Below are 20,234 nucleotides of genomic sequence, written 5' to 3'. Positions count from 1 at the left end.
AACAACATCATAGGGATACAAATTGTACGTTGACATTTAAAAAAATATTACAAAAACTTTGTTAGGCTGGCGGGAAAAAAATGGTGAACAACGGTTTTAAATTATAGAAATAGCGATTTGATTTTTATGCACGGATTAGCCGGAGTCTATAAATGGGTGGGAGATCGGATAGGTGGGTTAGTTGAGCGGAACGTGGTTGAGTTGTAAATATTTGGCAAAGGTCCAAGTAGGTAAATGGGTAAGCCTTTTCACTCGGATTTAGCAGCTAAGGAATTTTACAGGCAAAAAATAGGAAGATGCTCTCTCCAAAGAAAAAAGAGCTAACGAGGGAAATCATTAATGACATCCTCTTCTCCGCTGTAACCATTTCCTTTCTAGGAACTCAACCATAAGACTCTAAAAGCGAAACGGCCATACTAATGTTGTATATTATCCCAAACAAACCCCTTAAATCGAAAAAAAATCCCTTCAATACCAGACGCCGGAAAATGAAACCAGCACAATTGTTTTTCTCAAATCGAATTTCGGTGAATGCAGAGCTCACTACGAGCATGCAAATGTCTAAACCGCCTCCCTCTGTCTATTTTTCCCTTCACTAGTCAAAACTAAATGCACAAAACTAATGCCATTAATTCCAGTAGACAAAATCTAAATAGAGAGAGCCGGAGAAGAGTTCGCTACGCTTTTGGCTGCTATAATTGACCCACATCATTAGCCGAAAGGAAATGAGCTGCTGCCGCTGTGTCGAGCTTCAAAAACAGGGAGCAAGGACTCCACAGCTCCACAGCACAAACTCCAGAAACAAATTACTCGGCGAAAAAGAGAAAATGAAAATGGGGCATGCCATAGAGGAAAACTTGAACGCTGGAAAAAATTTTATTTTGCCATACTTCAAATGAAATTATCTGCACTTTGAATAGAGGTGGGGGCACTGCAGTTTGTTGTGTGCAACTGTTGAAAGAGGGTCATGTGCAGCTGGTGCCCCTTAACTCTTCGAAACCCCAACCCAGACCCTTTATGGCAGCAGTTCACGCACTCTGCCAATTTGTAGGGGCCGAGAGGAACAAAAAAAGAGGAGCAAGGATGCTCCAGCTGAAGCTCGCCGCTGTTTATACAGTCCGGCAGGACACCTAACCCACAGCTCCTGGAAAAGCTCCCTCCAAGTCCACCCTCCGGCAGACAGAGCACTGTAAACTGCGCTCAGACAGCCAGAGCAGACGCATCCCCAATGCTTTATGTGTTGTCCTTGCCTTGGCAGCTCCTTGCCACCCTAGCAAAGCCCCTCAAATCCCCGCGCCAGCACAAACACAACCAAATTACTTTGCATAACCATGCAGCTTCAATGGTCGGGTGTGCATGTGAGTGTGCTTTATAAAGTAAAACAATCCTGGCGAAAACGAGAAACTTGGGACTTCATGATGGGGCACTTAAACTAGTTCAAAATTTTGCTGCTGCTTCGTCAACGGCTTTCTTTTCGCCGCTTTTGCTATCATGTCAACCGAAGGCACATACAGGAGGGTTCGTGTAAATAAAAACACATATTTCTATATATATGTATATATATGTATATACGGTAATGTAGGGGTTGGGGAGAGGACACCTCCATGCGGGTCATGCGAGTTGGGTGTTTGTGATTTGTTTATGCTTTGGGTTGGTGCGAGCACGAGCATTTTATATTCCAGGGCGCTGGGCGAACTATACTTTGCTTTATGGCACCCCAAAGTACACAGTGTCTGCTGCAAGTACACACACGCCACACCACACAGACTGCACTCCAAAACTATCCTGCTGCGTCTGGCTTCGATTTATGTTGACCTTACTCTTGAGGCTTGAAGCATCAAGCTTCAGTCCCTTCAGAAGTTCACTGCCAGGCTGCCTTGGATCCCTTAACCAGAGTGATGATCACACAGCTGGAACCGCTGCGGGATCTGTGAACCTAGCCCGTTCGCCGGTAAAAATCTCCAACCGCCTAACCAATTATAAGTTCAAAACTTTCCGCTAGCATAATTCCGTCCAGTTCGCTGGGTATTTTCACTTGGCTGCTCCTGCCAACACCTTTGCTCGAGGTTGGGTTGGGAGCCCTAGTGTTTCTAGCCCTAACCCCCAGCTGCGAGACCGCCCTCCATGACCGACACTATTTGTATGCAGACCTCGGAGTTCTTGAGTCAGGGGTAGCACTCCCACAGGTCCTGCCCTTCTGCTCAGGACCGAACCCTGCTCGGCGCAGCATCCCCTGACACCCAGAAAGAATAAACCGAGGAGCTTTGCCGCTGCCGCTGCCGCTACTACTTCTTCTCCTGAATTTGCCTTTAATGTAATTTTGTTGCATTTTTATTTATTTATTATGGAGTCACCTCCTCCAGAATCCAGAGTCCCGTTTCGTGTCCTGCCGTTGCACCTGCTTCGCTGAAGCGTTGACACGGGTACTTTGTTTGGCACTTTATTTATATTTAAATTTGTACCTCAAAGGGTGTTTAGTTTCGCCTTCAGCTCAACTTATTTTCCATGGTCGGAAAAGTTTTTTTTTTTTGCCTGCGGGCAAGAAATATTGTCCTGCCAGGCGAGATAACTTGTCGGCACAGAAAAGAGACAAAACTGATTGTCGAAGGCAGCATCTAATGGCTACCAAGCTTCCTTCTATGGTTGGTCCATTCCTGCAAGTTTTCGGTCAGACTTCCTGCTCGATATTCAAAGAGCTTCGCCCCTTCACTCCGACTAAGTTGGAAAGTTTTAATCAAGAACAGCTCAGCTCACATCGAGCACTCACAGTTGGTTAGTTCGGGCATTCGGACACAATTCATTCGCAGCTACTAATTCCTGCCCAAACGTGTATCCCTCTGACACCCATTGTCATAGGAGGTCCGATGAGGTTGCCGTTTCATAAACTTTAATCGAAATGTTTTACTTCCACAGCATTCTGTCCCCGGGATGGGCAAAACTTTCACCACTTGCCAACCTGGGAGTGGAGGGTCTGTCACCTCATGGATCCCTCTACTTCCCCACTCTCCTCAAAGGCTCCAGCTCGCCTGGTGGTTTTTCACTATTTATCATTGTCAGCTTGAGTGCGACGCTTGGCGCTGCTGCTGATGCCGATGTCGGGATGTTCGGATGTTGGGATGGTGAGAAGCTGGGATGTGGATGCTTGGTTGGGAACTGAATGCTGGAACTGGTAACTGGTAGCTGATGCCAACGACGCTCGCCCGCTCTGTTGATTTATCTTTCCGCTAAGCAGATGTAACATTATACGCCACAAATACATCCGCCGCCGTCCGCTGACAACTCTAGGCAGGATGCAGGGCAACGTCGCATGCCCAGGGGTACAATATTTTGTATATTGTCAAATGGGCGAAGGAGAAACCTGAAAATACCAAAAACTCATTCGACTGGACCCAATGGTCAAAGTTTCGAGCTCTGCGGAGGTTCATTTGGGTCTGGGGAAGTAGTGACCGAGGAATCCCTTCTAGGATCTGGCTACCTGAAAGGTTGAGAGGATTCGACGGAACCAGTGATATTTGATGTTTTTGGAACCACAATGGAGGCGAATAGACTTAGATTGTGCGAAAGATGAGACCTTGAAAATATTTTAGAGGGTCGTCCAACTAGGCACCTGCTTTCGTAAATTAAGATTATTCACACATTTATATTTAAGATATTTTGTATTAACAAGTTATTAATGAATTGCATTTCGGCATTAAGCTAAATACAAAACATAGTTGCACACAAAGGAATCCCTGGTGTTTTCTGACTGCCTTTAAGGAGACCTTCCCGTAAACTATTGACAGGGTATCACCGCATTCGCATACCTCAGCCAATCACCCCGAAGCCCTAACATTCTCTTTATCTCTCGCCAGTGCTTAAATTTTTTAACAATTGCCGCCAGCTTCAGCAGCGCAAATATTTTTATCCAAACCAAGTAAAAAGTCAAACTACAAAACAGATGCAGACGAAATAAAAACAAAAACTTCCCAGCACAGCGTCGGCAGGTCAAAACCTGGGCACGGCCTGGCCAAAAAGAGACTGTCTGTCGGCCGCCGGAGACCTGAAAGATTCCATTGCAGGGACTCGGACTGCAGACAGGCCAGAGACTCCCCCAGCAACGTTGTTGCTATTATATTTATTATTATTTTGCGATTCAAACGAAGTGATATAAATGTGTCACGTTTTGCGAGTTCACACATAGTCCACACCGCTCCGCTCCCATGGGCTACACTGGGCCTCCTCCTCTTCGTACCACTTCTGGTGGCAAGATCTGCAGATCCACAGTCACCGCATCGGGTCGTACAGGTAACAGCAACAACAATCAGCTAACACCAACACCAACGCCTCCATTTGTTTTCCAGGCCAGCCCCTCACGCGTTGCCAGTTTTACTCTGATTTTGACTACCCTTCAACAGTGGGTACCACAGCTCGATCACCGATTAGACTTTAAATTAAAACTTTTAAATTTAAAGTAGCCAACTGTGGAGGAACATAAAATCTGTACATTCCCAGATACTGGTATACATAAGTTGTACTGGTAAGTCCTTGACTTGTAAATTAAGAACTTATCAGTTACTATTTATTAAGGAACTATCCATTGGTGAGGGTACCTAAGTAGTGACTACAGAGCTGCAATATTTGGTTTTATTTTGCTGTTTGGCTTGCTTTTCTTTGGTGGGGTTTTGTTTCTGTTTCCTTTGAAAGTTTGCGCAATAATTTCGTGAGCGCTGGAAGATGATTTGTGTTCCGAACTGAACTCGACTCAGCTCTCAACTAACTCGGAACTGGCCGGGACTCTCCACTGGCCATGTGCCCTATCAGATACACGTTCAGCGACCGGTCACTGTTGCATCCACCATCCACCATCGAGTATCTAGCTTACAGCATCCAGCATTGAGCATTGTTCAGCATCCGGAGCTGGACTTAATTCTGTTGTTTTCTTAGCTTCGCATGGTTCTGGCTGCAGGCTTCAGGTTGGACTTGCTTCTTTGCATTATTTCTGTCCCGGTCCGGTCAGGTCCGCTGCCGAGTGGTATCAGTTACTGCTGATCAGCATTAGCACCTCTGGTGAAGGCCTCGCCTCGTGAATTGCTTGTACGTGTTGGTTATGAGGAAAAACCCATTGTGTATCCATAACATACACGAAGTTGGGGCCATCATCGTCGTCATGCGCACGGTGGTGTGCGAAAATTATGTGCAATCGAGGGAGAATGTGCAGGCATGGGTAGGAATGGAGGCGGACCTATCTGGGGGGATCTATCTTCCCCTCAAGTGCCGAGCTGGAAACCTAATTTGAGCCAGGCATGTGACCAAGGCTCGGATTGATCCATGTGTGCCAGACTCTGATGCGAACTGCATCTAATTTGTGATAATCTGTGGAAAGTACACCGGCAGACTCCAATTTCAATCGGACTATGCCAATTGTGGAAATATTTCTAAGGAACTGGAGATTCCCTCAACGCCTGCTCGGGATGCACTGGAGGCTAGATGGGGTGCATCAACACCTTGCTTGGCCTAATTTAGATTATATAATGAAATGATTGCCAAGAAAATAACTTATGTATAGGATTGTAATTCAATGGAAATGAGTTGATTACTGCTCTGATTGCTTGTTATGGAATGGGAAACGTATTAGTAGGCAATGATTTACGCGTTATGAGGATCGGCATAATGCCAATGTAACGGAATGATTAGTTTAGTGAACTGTGGAGGAGCATAATCCTTACACAATGTCGCTATGCACTTTATATCCTACCTTATATTTGTATAGAAACCCCAGAGCGTTAAACCTGTTTCGTTCGTTTTATTTATAAATATCCTCTTGTCTACCCTTCCTAACATGCTTTTATTCTCTGTATGCTTTGCCCTTCACTTAGTTCATTCCAATTCGCATTCCGTCAAAATGTGCTTAAGCGAAAGAACCCACATGCAGCCCATTATAATTGAGCTTAACCCAGCTTCGCCACCCCCATTTGGGTGGGACCAGTTGCCTTGGCAAGCAGACAAACCGCAGCCCAATCTACTTTCCTGCTGTGAGCCCCATCACACTAATTGTATGTCCTGGGCGACTTTGCCAGGAGTTTTCAATTCCAACCCTTTTCCCTTTTTTCGGCCTACCTGTCGTTTGTTTTGTAATGCAAATCTTTTTGCTTTCATCTGCTTGTTATAAATCGAAGGCTATTAACCAAAAATAAGGAATGCTGGAGGAAGCAGCTCGAATATCTATGCCAACTGAGTACCTCGTCCATCACCTTTAGTGGCATGTGTGTGCTTGTGTTATTTGCATTTGAATCATTCGTTTGTGCGAAATCAGATTAAATCGCATAATCGAATCTGATGCTTTGTGTGTGGGGCCATTCTACATATGAAAAAAAACGATGACAAAGAGCTGATGCAGCCGCAGGAGCAACCAATCAGACGGACAGCAGCGCAAAAAAGCGGAAGAAAAAATGTATGTATTGTATAAAAATCAATAGGGAACGAAGGCATTGAAAATCCTATGCACATAAACCCGGGCACGTACAAAACGATTCTGGCTCCAAAAAAAAAAAAACACACTCAAGACCCAAAAAGGTAGAGAGCGGTGAAAAGGAAAAGGGAAAGCAACCACAGGAGCTCCCAAAGTTATACCAGACACATGCGGCGGGAAAATACTTTTCAAAGTGAATCAACAAAGTCGCAAAGTCGGGGAAAGGGTTGATTCTGAGCTCCTGTTGAATCCGTGGCAAATGCCAGAAATCTTTTTGTCTCAGCTGATCAAAAACAGAAACAATGTAAGGCGAGAGTGCACGGAGAAGTTGGCTTGTTGAAAATTCAAATTAACTCGATCATAAGAGCCAAGATGAGTCCCGTTCGAACCCTCTTCCCCAGCCAACTTGAACTTCTCCACCTATCCCCAACTCATCCTTGTTTGCTTTACACTTTACGCTACATTTTAACTTCAAATTAAGTTTGTGTGCACGTAGCAAACACAACAAAAACAGCCACAAAAACTGGGGCTTAGAGGGAGGAAAACCTTTTTTGCCTTTGATTTTCTATTTCTTTTTGGCCTGGCTTGCACTTTTTTTTGCCGCCTCAAGTGGCCTCAAACAGCATTCGACTTCGTTCGTCTTGGCTTTGGTCGTCTTGGTTTCTGTGAAAATAGTTCGTTAGCCTTTCCAAAAAGAAGAAAAACTAAATTGAACCCTCTCCCACCGCCAATCGATTGCCATTCAAAAAAGGGCACAAGACTTTCGGAGTCAGTGTGTGGGTGATTGGTTTTGAGCGAACCAAATTATTGGCATTTATTTCTCGTTTTGACTTTGTGAGCGTCACAACTGAACCATCTAATGCGCTTACAGGGGGCGTGGGAGAAGGGGAAACGACCCGGGGTTCGAGGTCCAATCTTAATGCCGCCTAATTAGCAGCCTGAATGCGCTAAGACTACAAAAGCAGGCAAAAACCAGCAATAGCAGCCAGCATCAGCATCCAGCATCCAGCAGAACGAAGTTGTCAAGGAAGAGAGCCACGAACGAAACGAAAGTTTTGGCAAATTGAAAATGCGCAAAATGACTTTGACCAAATCCCCGGTGCCAATTGGCAAGTTACAATAGCCAAGCTTGGTGGGCTGCGAGGTGGGTGAAAAATGCTGAATGTGCGGAAAGTGGCACAGGAAAATGCTTTGCAGATGCAGTGAAATTGGTACAAAGCGGGAAATAGTGAGGATGTTTGAAAGTAGGCTCCATCTGCCAAAAGGAAGTTCTCACTTTTTATTTTGGCACATTAAGATATTTTATGTAATTTTCAAAATAAATCCAAACAATGAACGATCATTTAGTTTGTGCGATCAGATCATACCAGTTTCATCGTAATTTCTCAACGTGCTCTTTTCCAATTATGTTGAGCTCTGAGCTAATCCCAAATTCCATTAACACTAGAATTGAAACATTGAAAAGAGCAAGCAGCCGGCGATCTAAATTTATGACATTTCGATTGTTCACCGTACCGATGATTTGCCGTCTCACAGAATGACCCAGCAAATCCTGATAGGCCTTGTCAAGCCCCCTGCCAGTGGCATAATACCCAGTCTGAAACCGGCAATTCTAGCACTCCGAATATATGGCAAATCCCAATCTGAACCAATCCAAACCAATCCGATCCCAAACCAAGCGATGCCTTCCATGGAAGCATCTACATCCAGCTTAGCAGCCATCCCCTGAGAACATTCGCGAGATTCATCCCTCCCCTAGCCTTTGTGGCAGATCCTCAGCTGCTGCTGACATTGTTTTCTATTCTTTTTTGTTCAATTTAAATGATTTAACATAAAGCGAAAAGGTAACATTGGGCAGACACACAAGAACACCCCTCAGCCGATGCTATTGTTGCTTCTTCAGTCTTATAAGTGCGATTCTCCGACTCCTTGCAACACGCGGCCAGAAAACTTTAACAACCAACAACAAGCAGGCAGCGGGCAAACGAACGCGCGCAAATAATTCCAATCGTCGTGAATCATGAATAATTCAAAATCATCATTACCAACACCTTTTGAGCCGGGCCTGGGAAACAGGATAGCGGGCAGGAGAAGAGGGGCAGGGTCGGCTCGCGGAGTGTTACCCAAAATGTTCACACTTCCCAGAGGCTGGCAAGCTGGCAAACAACAACTTTTGCTCAATCTGGAGTCAGCGCTTCGAGTGGACAATGGGGGTGGGCACTCATGGCAGCGGGGCTGGTGAGGGGATGGGAAAGGGGCAGACTGAGAAGATGCCGCTCAAGTGCTAAAGTGAGGCGGATTACCAAACCAGCAAAAGCAAAAGCTTTAGCTACCACCGAGCATCGACTACTTGTGCAGCACCCAAAAAAACAGAAACAAAAACTGCAAAAAACGGCAGGGCAAGGAAACCGAAATAGGTAAATACCCTAAGTTCTCATATGTTAAAAATATTATCAAAAGGCATGACAAGAGGAAATTTAAAATATTACAAAAGAAGAAATAAACAAAAATACCAGTAATTCGAACAAATTAAGCTAAAAAAAATGTAATCTTTTCACCAAACTAAAAACTAATCATAATTAATAAAATCAAAATAAAAATACTCCCCAATTATATTAAATACTGCACAATAATAAATAAAAGCCATCTTTATTTATTAATAATAATATATTTTTTGGGGTGAAAATAATACTATTTGTAATTCTCAATTATCATATAGTCATCACTCATCATTAACAAAAGTTCGGATTTCGTTGGCTTGAATCAAAATACCCAAATCCAGGGTATGAAAACAGTAACAACGAATACCAGAAAACACCTCCGCCCCCTTGGCACGCCTGCTGCCGCTGTTGTTGCTCCGTCGTCTATTGTATTCCATCGTCGAAATATGAGGCACGACTCTGGCATTAAACTTCAAAATAAAAAAGATACGAAAATAAAACGACCGCTGCAAAATGCCAGAATGCAGCCGTGTCGAGGACTCTGGTGTTGGCCAAGCTAAGAACAATAAAATGGCCACAGCACCAGCATCGTTGGAAAAATCCAGAAAACAAGAGGAGCAAAAAGATAAGCATACGGACGACGAGCGATGGGCGCTGCCGAGGATAAGGATAGTTGGTGGGTCGAGGATGGGGATGGAGCAGCCACTTCAGACATGGTATGTGCAAGTGTTGTCCAAGAAATAAAAGTTGCTGACCTTAAGCCAAGTCTTAGGTCTTTGTCTTTGTCTATGCAGCCAAAGTAAAGTTATATTTTTTTTTGTCAGGATATGCAGCAAATACAGAAAGTTAGTACTGCAGCTGTGGGTACAACGAGGTGGTGAGGAGAGGGGTTTTGTAGCAAGCTGCAGTGGCAGCTGTTTAATAAGTTCAAACAATTAAAAGTGTTTTCAGAGGTTGGAACAGGCGGTGCTTTGTGGCGAAACTTCTGCTAGTCGTAGACATTAATAGGTGCATAAAACTGGAGTGGCGTAGAAGGTGGTTCGAACTGGGCTTTGGCGTTGGCTTAACGATGTGAGGATCATAAATGCGGGTTAATGAAGCCACCACTTTGACCGGACGAGATGAGTTTGGTTTTCTTCCAATCTGAAGAGCCAGATGGTTGATGAATAAGTTTGAGGCCTCAGCCTGCTTAACACGATCCATTAACCCTAAACGTCGTTCAGTCAGTCCATTTCCACAACTCCAAGGCATCCCCACTTAGCGTTAAGAATAAATTGCAGACTTGCTTTCGTTTCAAAATATCAAACCCGAATTCCGGTCCGCACAATAAATGTGCCCCTTACAAAATCCTGCATCAATTTGGGTCATTAAAGTTGCGAGAAACACAAAAAACTCTGCCGCCAAATGCAGCCATTAAAACTGCCAAACAAAATCATTTCCAATGGAGAGCCAGCGCCAGCAACAGCAATCCACTATTAAACAAGAGAGAACGCCAAGGTCGAGCTCCCCGACTATCTGGTATCCCTTACTCAGCTAGTTGAAGTGCGAATGAGAAATTTTAACTCTGACAGTTTTTATAAAAAGTTATTGTAAAAAGTTTTAAAAAAAAACTATGGATCCTGATCAAGAATATGTCTGTACTTTATATAGTCCGGAACGCTTCCTTCTGCCTGTTACGTACTTTTCAAAAAATGTATTATACCTTTACTCTACGAGTAACGGGTATAAAAAGGTGTATTATACCTTTTACTCTACGAGTAACGGGTATAAAAAGGTGGAAGCGTAAAAAGTGCACACAAAATCCAACATAAAATTAAATTAATGGCCTAAACACTCACCCCCAGTTTTGATTGGCACAAAAAAGGTTCAGAATCGGGGCATTACAATTATGGAACAAAGTAGGGGAAATATTTTGTAAGCTCTCTGATATTTATATACATACATATATAAATTGGATGTTTACGATGATATTTTCCCGATCTTTATTTATGACCGGACTTTTATATGGCCAGCTGCCGCGGGGCTGAGACCTTTTTTCCAGCAGAAGATAAACGTTCCATCGCTAATTTGAGTCTTTGTCACGTCTTACCATATGGAAATATTATTTGTAAATACTTTTATGTTCCGTACGTGACCAGGATGGGGGTTTCGGAGTTTCAGACTCCGGACGCATGTAAGGAGCGTGTGGATCGCGGGTCACTTCATAGAGTGCGTAAAAAGCTGCCCGGAGACATCGAAACGAACTTCGTGCGAGTTCGACTTTGTTTTTTATTGTGGCGACGAAATCAAATAAAGCGCTGTGAGTGGGTGCAGAAGAAGAACGAAACCTTCTGCGTCCTGCCTCCAGCCTCCAGTCTCCTGCCTTCTGACTTCCGCCCTCGTGCACAAGTATGAAAAATGTATATTGCAAATTTGGCAAACGCAAATCCCTCGAAGAGGCAGAAATGTCATCGTAAAATTGCCAGACGGCTTAGCGTTGGCAACGAACGAATAAATAAAAATTATTTCCAGATGACATATCAACGCGACTCGCTGGCTGCTGACACCTTAAAACCTAAATGCGCTTATAAAACAAAATGTTGCGTGTGCCCCAAGGAGTCAAATCCTCAGAAAGAGAACCAAAAATAAGCGGGCCAAAATCCAGACCGGTACAAATTGAAACGTTGAAGAAATTACAAAACTGTGCAGATTCGCCGACAGAAATTTTTAAAGATGAGGGGTCCAGGAGCGCGTGAGTTGGCCAGACTGGGACTCGAAACAAAGAGGATATGAATGAAGATGTGGATAAGGAGGCGAGGACGCAGAAGAAACGAAGGAAGCGGAGCCCGGCGAATCGTAACTGTCAGTTGCCTGGGCTCCCCGTCTCAGACGTCAACTTAACGTGAATAATTGTCTAAATCCCAACGACAAACACTTATTGTCCTGGATTAGCAGGCCGCCGGAGAAAGAGACCTGCAGATAGAGAAGAGGGAGATAGGGAAAGGGCAGGAAACCAAGAGAGAATCAAGAGAATTCGCACCAGAAGTCCAAGGACTGCGTGTAAAAAATAAGTGGGAAACACTTTGAAATAGCAAATGAGTATATAAGTTAGGCTTTGAACAAGTAAAGAATCGGTAGGTTCGTACTAGCAGTTCGTACTAGCGGTTCGTACTAACGTTGCATAGATTAGCGTTTAAAGAAAGCGAGTTTTTTATAAAGGTACTACAAATAAAATAAATTTCATTTATTTCAACATAAGCAATTAATATTTAAGGTTCAAGAGAATTTCCTAGTCGTAACCTTTTGCCCCCTGAGGTCAGCTGAGCCGTTTCTATTTGCCTCATTTAGGGTTTTCCCCAGGTGCCACAGCATTGCAGACTGGTAAGCGTTTTAAAGTTAACAAGCTAGCAGCATTTGGTCAGGATATCCACCGTCGGGATAGGGACGAGTACATAACGAAGAAGTTTCAGCGTCATCGCGCTGTACATCCTTTCTCTCTTCTGTTTACCTTCTGAATTTCTTTGCGTTCAATTAATTTGCTCACAATTTGGATAGCAAAAGAGCCCAAGACGAAGTATAGCTAGGCACCAGAGGGAGCGTGTTTGGATAGGGCATGTGGTAGGAGGTTTGCATATATCTTCGTACTCAAAGACAAAAAGCAAACTTTAAGTAGCAAAAGCAAAAGTAGCGGGAATGCAAAAGAAAGAGAAACCATCAGGGAGCGGTAGCCGAGAGGACTCAATATGTAAAAAGGCATTGTGGAAAAGTTTCTCCACGAGGAGCCGGGATGCCTGTCGGATCCCCTGCGGAGGCAAAAGTTGCCCAAACTATCCGGAAAAACCCCTTCCTAACTCCGTTCTGCAGCCCAGCTGCAAGCGGGTGAGGAACTTTAGCACCAGGTGAGCATCGGCAACTTTTCGATTTTATTGCTGACACGGCAAGTGCGTTTCCAACCAGGGAATGCATTATAGTATTAGCAAATGCAACGGCACCAGATACGTGCATGCCAAACTCCAAATTGTAAGACTTTTTAGGTTGTATGTATTAAAAGTCGCCCTTTCTATATCTGGCATTAACTGCAAAAATGTAAAAGTAAACTATAAGACTTCTCAGATCACAAACCCAAATAATAATAATAAAATGTTGATGTTTTATATGCATGCATGTGAGGTAGGGTTCTTTAAAAGTACTGTTATTATTTTGAGAAACGTTAATTGTAATACATCGGCACCAAACCCTTTTCCAACCTCGATTCATGCTTCATTAACTTTGTTCCCGAAATTTCTTAATTAAAAACGAGTCCACCCGTCAGGGATTGCATTCAATCCAAACAAGCCCAGCAATCCGAATTCGTTTACAATTGCCAGTTGGCTGCGAAGGATTAGTTTCAGATTTGTTTACCTCTCTAACAAGGAGCACAAGGGTAGCAGTAACCCTGGAGCCGAAACCGGTTATCAGAGTTATTTTTCCTAGGAGGAACGGATGGGCCGAACCTACCACGGTCTGACTGATATATGAGCACTCGCACACAGGCAAAGAACTTATGTACGGTCTATGCAAATCTCGGGCAGAAAGGGACAAAGTTTTTAACACACCGTGCAAAGCCCGGGCTCGGACAAAAAGGATATACGAGATGATATATATGCAAATGCCATTTAAGAGGGTCGCCCGTGCCGTAGCAGTGGGTCCTTTCTGAGGCGACAAGTATCCTCGCAGCCTGCCCTGCTGCCGGTAATGTCCTTTAAGGCCTACGATGTCCTGGCGAGCTTTTAAAACTTTCTAACTTGCGGAGGAACAGGCTTTAAGCACAACGAATTTCAATTAATAGCCAGAGACAGACGCACGCAGACACACACTCAACGGCCCGAGAGCCATTTCCTGCCAGTGTCCTTTTGGCCCACCCATTTCCTGCCACCCGCCGGCTGACACTAAGCCCGAAGGCTACCATCAGCTCAGCTGTGTGGACCACCAAGTTCACTAGACAATTTATTTTTGCTTTCGATTTTCCAAGCTGTCAGTTCACGCTTAAATGCGCACAGTTCAATTTAAAATGGGTAGCCCAGGACATGCACAAGGATACGCCTCTGTCAGTTGCCGCTGCCTTGGCAGTCGTGTTTCTGAGTATCCGAGTATCTCAGTATGCCAGTAACTGAGAAACTGGGCATCCGTGCAGCCGTGTCTGTATCTGTGACCAACCTCGCTGCCTGCAGTCGCATTCGCACTCGCAAACTGGGTTAAGAGGTTGTTATCCTTATGCCGTGTTTTTGAAAATAGGCAGCCAACTTGGTGGCCCGCACCCCCCTGGTGGCCTGTTTTTGATGCCACAGGCTCATATCCGCTGCAGACACACGAAACGTCCTGGCTGACAAACCGCAGAGGGAGACAGAAATAGAGCGAAAGAGAGCCCAGACTCCCTGATGATCACAAGGATTTCTCATCATCCCGCCGTGGATGGAGATGATGATGATAAAATTATGACCGCAAAAGCATTTGCATTCATTATGTATGGTTTTTTGCGTATTCCTGAGCTGGAATGTTGCTCTAGAAATTAAACTAACGCCGCTCGTTAGTCTTAGTCGCAGCTCCGGATGGGGTCTTATATGGATATGCGGGCGAGCTTAAAGGAGCTGGCAGCTTAGATGCAATCCAACACATTGTTAATGGATTTTTCAATTCATTTCATTATCATCATTGCAATTTCATTATTATATACTCTCGGTAATGCGATTTGCCTGAATGCGCTTTAAGCAGGGCACTCAATTGAAAGCATGTATTAATTAATAAGAAAGGGGGTATTAACTCACGGGCTAGTTTTTAAGAACCAAATATGAAACTAGCATTCTGTATTAAGTTTTGCAGTCAGAAACATACCTTAATACAGAATTTAAAATTGTTTACTTGAACAAATAAAAACAGTCCTCTAAGTTTTTAGCCAGCCTGCGTTTTAAGATAAACCAGAAAGTGTGAACAGAGCTACCGCCATAGAATGACTTCATTCTCTTCGTATTAAGTGACATTCTTTCCCAAATGGGGGTTAAGGAATGAACCATTTATATCTTATTTTGGCCTGCCCATTGTTGATAAGTTCTTTTTTGTGCGTTAAATACATTTAAATTATAAATTTCTTTGGCAACATTTTACAAAGGATGCCTTTTACTTAGGGAAGTGGAGAAACAGGAGGGCCACTTTTTCTTCTGCTAAATGATTACACTTAACTAGATTTGCATATATTTAAACATTTCCTTATGCGCACGCAACACGAATTGTGTGCACGTGGTTCTCGGCACTCGCTTCTCCGCCTGTGTCCTGTGCACAAAAGGATTATTAAGGAGCTTCATATGTAAATGAAAACCAAATGCACACGACGTCGCCAACAACGACAGAAGAACGACCGACACGGGGAGTGAGACAGATAACCTGAAAGCCACAGTTTGGCAAACACAGGCGGCAGAAGCCGCTTCAGCTCCAGCGCCAGCTCCAGCTCCAGCCTCAGCCTGAGCCTCAGCTCAGAGCCAGACAATGTTTGTCCTGGGATCCAGAGGGGATCCTGGATCCAGCAGAGCCAGGACGATAGAGCGTGCGTGTGTGGGGTGGGGTGGGTTGGTGTGGCTACCTTTCGGGCCCGGCTAGAAAGTAGGTGAAAGCCAGAGGCAGACGGAAAGCCGAGTGGAGTGCCCGCACCCGTTCGCTCGCTCGTTCGTTGGCCCGTAATTTATGCCTAAGATAAAGTCCTTGAATAAATACATGGAAAATCCTTTGAAATTGAAATTAAATACGAATATCATCTTTTTTTAAACATATGAGAGTGAGACAGAAGACAGGCTGAGGCTGTGACTGAGTCGGGGGAAATGCAGACAAAAGGCAAACGGGAAATGAAATTAACATTTGAGTGCGCTTTCCCAAAATTAAACCAGACTCCCCAGGAATCGGGATCTGGGGAGTCCGACTAGGGCACACACACACGTATTTATTTATTGAAGCTTCTTTGGGGTCTTAGATATGTGAGCCATCCTATTTGGCATTTTTTGCATGTCCCCGCTTTACTATCGCTCGCTCTGCTATGCTGGGCTAAAATTCTCATAGATTGTGTGGCAAAACATTTTTCTTATCCATTTGCCATATGAAATTAATTTTACAGTCAGCAGGCAGAGCTCATGTGCAGCTTTCAGAGGAAAGTAAGCTGAGAAACCATTTAAGGCGAATTAATTTTTAAGGGGGGAAGCGTTGGGGCTTGCGGTTACCTCTGGAAAATTGCAGGGAAATTGGAAAAGCTCGCAGAAGCCTGAAAATAATCCATAGTCTAAAGCACATGGGAAACAGACTGGCTTTAAAACGCACTTAAAAAGTAATAAATGGCTGAGTGCATTGCTGGCTAAAATTTAATTTCGAGGAGGCTATTCAACTGTTGCGTACTTATGTGCCAGTCCATTTTATCTGTTCGTATCCTATTCTTTAAACATCAATTCCCATTTGTATTCCCATTTTTGAAAATAAAGTTATTTCAGCTCTAGGCCTTGCCATTCACAATACAAATTCTCGTTGGCATCAGTTTGGTTTTGATTTTATAGCATTTCTGGCCTTGGATTTCCTTTGGGTGTTTCATATTAACAATCCTTTTTGTACTCGGCCGAGATACAGCTTGAAACTGCTTTTCATTAAAATTAATATTAATTTTGCCTGAACACACAGATTTAAATTGCATTTCCACAGCCCAAATATCTCATTGAAGTGGCAGTTGTTGCAATTGCTGCAGCTTTGCTGCTTTGGCCAATTGGCTCATACAAATTGCATCGCATTTTTCCAGCCCCCCTTTGGCAAAGTTTTAATATTGGAAAAACAAACATATTGCCGCTTCCCTGTTAAACTTTTGTTATTGCATTTTGAATGTGCGGTCGGATCGGGAAGGGCGTATAAAAAGCCTCTGGCTTGGGCATAGAAAAGCAAAGCACAAAAATTAATTATGAAACTTTGTTGGAAATTGTGTAAATATGTATCAATGAAAATGCAAGGCAAACAAAGCATTCTATCATCGAAGCACAGATGCTCCGCTCAGGTGAGCCTCAACCATTTAAATGGGATTTGAAAGTGATTTTCATATCAATGCAACTGTTTACAAACATGAAAAACAGAATTGAAATATTTTCATAAGAATTACAATATCTCTGGGCCAAATTCCTCTTGACTGGCAACCGAATTCCGGCAAATAAATCCCTGAAATAGCATGGTACATTTTTCACTTTCCCCGCCGCGATTCGAGCACTTTTCAGGCGACCCACAGTGGCAAATGTTAACCAACATGAAAATTGCATTGAAATTTCGGGTGCGAAAATAGATACATCATAGATTTAGTTACCTAGTCAATTTATATGCCGCCGAATTTAGTAGGCGCCCGAGTGCAAATCAAAAACCATCGAGCAGTGTCTAAAATGTGCAATATGAACGGGGAAACGAGCGGGGAGCGCAACGAGGCCCATAGGCTATATAAATTTCAATCTATCATTTATTTAAGTCCTAGGCCAGCGGCAGAGCAAGGGAAGCTGCGCCCGGACCAAGGCTCTCATTGCCATAAATCCCCATCAGAGATACGCGTATATTTATTTACTGCAGCTCGCCCAGATACAGATATGCCATAGTCACCCCCACAGAGGACAACGCCGGGCGACAAAAATTGTAGCCGAAAAATAAAATAGCTCCTCCCGCCCGCCGAACGGCCCCTGTTTCATATTTTATTTGGGTTTTATTTGTGCCTCCTCTGGTCTTTTTCTAGCTTTCTCCACCGGCGCAGCCGTTGTTCCTTTTTGCTGTGTAAATATTTTGGAAAATGCGTTTTTCTTTACTGCCACTGTTGTATCTTTTCATACACCTCGCTCGTCCTCTCCACACACATACATGTACATATGTATGTACATATATAGAGCACAATGAAAAAGGATTTTTGCCGATTCCCGCCGGGCTGCCAATTTTTATGGTTAAAATATTTGTGTTGCTCTGTTTGGAGCGCTGGAACCTGCTAAAATATTTATGACAAGCGCCGGGGAATACCCGGCATACGATATTTCAATATAGCGGGAATAAAATTCTTAATGTTTGGCTGGTAATTAAAAAAGTCCAATTGAAAATGGCCCGGCCCGAGGTGGTGGAGAAGGGGAGTGGGCTGAGCACTGAAGTGGCGGTCGTAAGTAGCCCAAATGAATTTTTATTGCTGTTCATTAGGAATCGAAGGGCATGAAATCAATCAATTGTGGCATTCCGATTCCACATCAGAATGAGATCGCATAGGGGAGGCCGCCTAGGCAATGGAGGGTTATTGAAAGGGAAACTATTGGCTAAGCCGGAAAGCCCTTCGGTAAATGGACTACACACTGATACTGCACAGTACAAAAGTGTATTGTATTCAATTTTGTGCCGTCGGGGACCTTCGACATTGGCCACAGTATCCCGACAAAACTTTTAATTACCCTCTCTCTGTTCCGTTTCTCGCTCTTTTCTCTCTGGTTGCACTCGGCGCTCGCCTGCATTCGGCAATTCCAATTAAGCTATCATATTCTTGTCTCGGAAACTTTCCCCGAATCAAAACTTGTGGCGCCCCAACCCGTCTTACCATCGGAACTGGGCTAACGAATATGTTCAATTTGGTTCCTGCTGCCAGCCGAGCACAACAAAAACTTTATCTTTATAATTTCCATATTCCATAAGTTGAACATTTCTCGACGGTCTAGAGCAGTGAAACAGTGAATTCGGAAACTCGAACAAACGAGTCGCCATCCAAAACATTGGCATTTTAAATTTTACATATGTACATAGTATGTATAGTATGTACATATGTACATAGACTAGTGGTAGGAAAATTTAAGATCGTAATTGCTTGCTAGAACCTTACTTTTATATGTCCAATTTTAGATTTATCACCCCTTTAACAAAATGTTACTAGCTCATTTAAGCGAATCACTAAAAAATCCTTACTTGTAAACCTTTATAAAAGCCTTCTATGTATAAAAGTCGCTTTTTGTTAGATAATGGAATGCATTCTTGTTAGATTATGGAAAGGTTTAAATACTCAGCATATTCCTATTGTATCAACTTAACTAAAATCGTTCTCCACAGATCACCTAACAGTGAATTGTTGTATTAGCTAAATATATACAAGCTATAGAAGAATGACCGAAATAATGCGCCTTTTGAGTGGTGGCTCTTAGGAAGGCACTTTTCCTATTTTCTTTTGTGGCACAACTACAGAATGCAAAACGGCAAAAACTCTAAGGAAAAAAGGAAATGCTGATTGAATGGCATTCCAATGAAGTTGATGGATGCATTAAGGGGCTCCCTCACCACTCCCCCTCTTTCCGGAGATCACATACACTTGCGCAGGCTAAGTTTTGTGGTAACCGAAAACACACACAAGGCAAGAAGCATCAGAAACAGAATCAAAAACAGGACAGAACAGAACAGAACGGAGCGGGACAGAAAGGAGTAAGGGACAGGGCAATAAAAAAGGCGACTGGATAGAGGCGAGAGAAGAGCAAACCTGCATGTGCAAGGCACATATCCGTATAATGGATTGCACTTAACATGCCACACACAGCAACCACAAGTGCCGCCACAGGATCCCCTCCTCGCCCTCACCCTACACCGCATGCCTCTCAGGTAATACATCATTTACAAAACTCACCTGAGAATGGAAGCTGGAGCTATCGGAAAAAGTCTGTCGCTACTGCTGGCGTAATCCCGGCAACGTAACGTCTAATCCTTTTGTTTACGTTTATGTTAATCGTTATCCACCCACACACACATACACCAACTCACAGGCGTACACATAGAGTGCAATTTAAATTTCGGCACACATTACGTGGGCGGCATTGCGTTTCTCATCCGCCCCTTTGCCAATTGTTAAATCCGCAAAACACACACACACACCCGTGCGCGAGCTACGTAAGCCGTAAAGCGGAAGCGTAACGGTTAACGGTTCGCGTCGCGTAACGTTCAGCCAGTCCGTTTAATGTCCTGCAATTGTTGTTGCTGCCAGGATGCCGGCTCAAAAGAGCGAGACGGAGCGAAGTGTGTTTTGATTTAATTCGCAAATTATGTGCTGCTTAGTTTGCGGCACCGATTCCGATTTGCATATGAATGGCGCGCACTGTGAAACCGGGCTTATTCTGTCGCTTACAACGTTTTATTTACATATTTTCACTTGGTGCTTTGAATAAAAGCACTCGCAATGCTGCACAATGTTTCACGCACAGCCTCGCCTTTTCGTGTTTTCTTTTTTAGATTTTGCTGACTTCGTCGTGACGTGCTAATAATGCTGACTCGTTTCACTTCTCGGACGAATCGTCCGCCCGTGAACCGCTCGCTTGGAAACTTCGAAA

At 43.7% G+C, this 20,234-nt stretch overlaps 1 protein-coding gene across 1 annotated transcript in view; it reads right to left on the bottom strand.

The window, feature by feature from the left end:
- The window catches only part of LOC122617347 (MOXD1 homolog 2), a 106,208-nt gene extending 86,621 nt beyond the window's left edge, over nucleotides 1–19,587 (bottom strand). The window contains exon 1 of the mRNA XM_043793180.1: nucleotides 19,538–19,587. The gene's annotated coding sequence lies outside the window, so the exon portion shown is untranslated. The remainder of the gene's footprint in view (nucleotides 1–19,537) is intronic.
- Nucleotides 19,588–20,234: the final 647 nt, after the last annotated feature.

This window comes from Drosophila teissieri, chromosome 3L, assembly GCF_016746235.2.
Source record: "Drosophila teissieri strain GT53w chromosome 3L, Prin_Dtei_1.1, whole genome shotgun sequence".
In the NCBI taxonomy this organism is placed as follows: Eukaryota; Metazoa; Arthropoda; class Insecta; order Diptera; family Drosophilidae; genus Drosophila; species Drosophila teissieri.
The sequence above is the reverse complement of the archived record's forward strand: the minus strand, read 5'-3'. Positions and strand labels throughout refer to the sequence as shown.